Source organism: Tamandua tetradactyla, chromosome 4, assembly GCF_023851605.1.
Source record: "Tamandua tetradactyla isolate mTamTet1 chromosome 4, mTamTet1.pri, whole genome shotgun sequence".
NCBI lineage: Eukaryota > Metazoa > Chordata > Mammalia > Pilosa > Myrmecophagidae > Tamandua > Tamandua tetradactyla.
The window spans coordinates 180,243,129-180,245,564 of NC_135330.1; the positions used below are offsets into that span (position 1 = coordinate 180,243,129).

Here is a 2,436-nt window from a genome sequence, read left to right on the forward strand (position 1 = left end):
CAGTAGATAACAACTCTAATATATGCAAAAAAAATGGGTTTATTAGAAAGCTGCAGGGGAGGCTCAGAAAATGGAAGGAAACACTGAACAGACAAGCCTCCAGAAGGACAGGAATTAGGACAGCTCTGTGGATCTACGGGTCAAGAACTTAACAACTTGTCTCCATGGCATGGTATCAGATGTCTCATTTCTAGCCACCTTCTACCATTGTGGGTCTTCATTTGTGTTTATAAATTCCCCAAAGTGATGATATGATTGACCCAGCTTAGGTCAGACATATCAACTTTGGATTAGTCAACCATTGCCCAGGGATCGCGCTGAAGCTTGGCTATGGCCACTGGGGGAATGCTGTGAGCTGAGCCGACAACCCAATTGGAATAAACTATGCCGGTTAATATTGGTGTTAATTTTAAATATATATTTGCTGTTTTGACTAGGCAACACATTCACAAGGTTTAAAAATAATAGATGTTCAGAATGATAAGTATGTATATAGCTGCATATACATAGATAGGTATTTTCTCTCTCTTCCCCCTTCTCTTCTTTGTCCTCCACCAATATTTTCCCTTTCCAGAAACCAGAATTCTTTATAATTTCTTATGTATCCATCCAGAGACATTCTATACAAATATAAGTCAATACCAGGTATAATGCCTCCTATCCTTTCTTATATGCTATTTTGCACCACGATATTTTCCCATATCTACCTGTTTTGATTTGCTAAACCTGTTGGAATGCAATATATCAGAAATGGGTTGGCTTTTACAGTGGGAATTTCTTAGCTTACGAATTTACAGTTCTAAGAATGTGAAAATGTCCAACTCAAGGTATCAACAGAATGATGCATAGATTCTGAAGAATAGGCTGCTGGCTTCTGGGACACCTCTATCATTTGGGAAGACACATAGCCAGTATCTGCTGGTCCTCTGCTCCTGGGCTTCATTGCTTTCAGCTTCCAGTTCCAGTGGCTTCCTCTCTCAGCTTCTCTGGAGCTTCTCTGCCTTTTATCCTTTTTTAAAGGACTCCAGTAAAAGGTCACATCACAATTGAAATAACCTAACCAAAAGTCTCAACTACAACATGTCTGCCCTCACAGGAATGGATTAAAAAGAACACCACCGTGGGCCCTCCCACCACTGTTGTGCCGGGGAAGATAACTGCCTCTTCTCCCAACCACCCCTTTGCCTCCTGTCTTCTCTGGGAGCCACCCGACCAGGGGCCCAGGGCCACGGGCTCAGGTGACGACCATGGGCTCCCTGTCCAACCAGTACTTTGCAGGTGGCTGTGCCAACGTGGCAGAGGAGGCACGGAGAACGCAGCCGGGGAGGCAGAGCAGCCACAGCTCTCTGGAAGTGGTTCCAACGGCATCTGGAAATGGTTCAACGTGCAATGGCGTTCAGTTTCCTGTCCATGACCACCGGCGCGGGTCGCGCTCGACCCCCCCAGTGGACGTCTTTGTGCATCAGAGTATACTGACATGGAGGGCTTCCGGAGTCTGAAGGAGGGTGAAGCAGTGGAGTTCACCTTTAAGAATTCTGCCAAGGGCCTGGAATCTATCCGCGTCACTGGATCTGGTGGGGTGTTCTGTAATTGGAAGTGAGAGGCGGCCGAAGGGGAAGAATATGCAGACGGGCAGAACAAAAGGGAAAAGGTGCTACAACTGTGGAGGTCTAGACCATCGTGCTAAGGAATGCAAGCTGCCACCCCAGCCCAAGAAGTGCCACTTCTGCCAGAGCATCAGCCATATGGTGGCCTCATGTCCACTGAAAGCTCAGCAGGCCCCCAGCTCACAGGGAAAGCCCTCGTACTTTTGGGAGGAAGAAGAAGAGATCCGCAGTCTTGCCTTGCTGCCGGAGGCCCAGAATTGAGCCACAGTGCGTGGGGGCAATCCTTTGCAATCAGGAAGTTCCAAGGAGCAGGCATCAATCCACAAAGTGGAGAAAGTGAGATAGGATAGATAGGGGCAGCTGGCACTGCATGTATCTTAGGCTGGGGTCCATAGCATCAGTCCCTCTTCCATTTTGGTGGGGGAAAATGGTGAGGGAAAGGAATTCCAACCATATTCTATCCAAATATAAAGTGAGAGCTTTCAGAAGAAATACCCCTAGAGCCTGCATGAAATACCCCTAGAATTTCCATTTTTTTACATTGGCTTAGATAGGGAAGATGTTTTCCTTTGAAAGAGGAGTTATACATTTTTTTTAGGCCAGAGTGAAAATATAAGTATGAGAGCAGATTGATGGACCCAACCCATGAGCCACTATTCTGTGGGAGGGAATCTCTGAGCGTAGGGCGGGTTTTCTCCATGTCTTGTCTCTTCATAATCCACGTTGGGACAGGGTGCTGGGGACTGTCCCAAACAGTGGATTGTGATGATAGACAAAAGGAGTGGTTAGTGGGACAGCTGCAGACCTACTTTTCCCAAGTTCACTCCTA

General features: G+C 46.8%; 1 pseudogene; it reads left to right on the forward strand.

Moving 5' to 3' along the window:
* Nucleotides 1–1,247: 1,247 nt before the first annotated feature.
* LOC143679561 (protein lin-28 homolog A pseudogene) lies at nucleotides 1,248–1,868 on the forward strand (annotated as a pseudogene).
* Nucleotides 1,869–2,436: the final 568 nt, after the last annotated feature.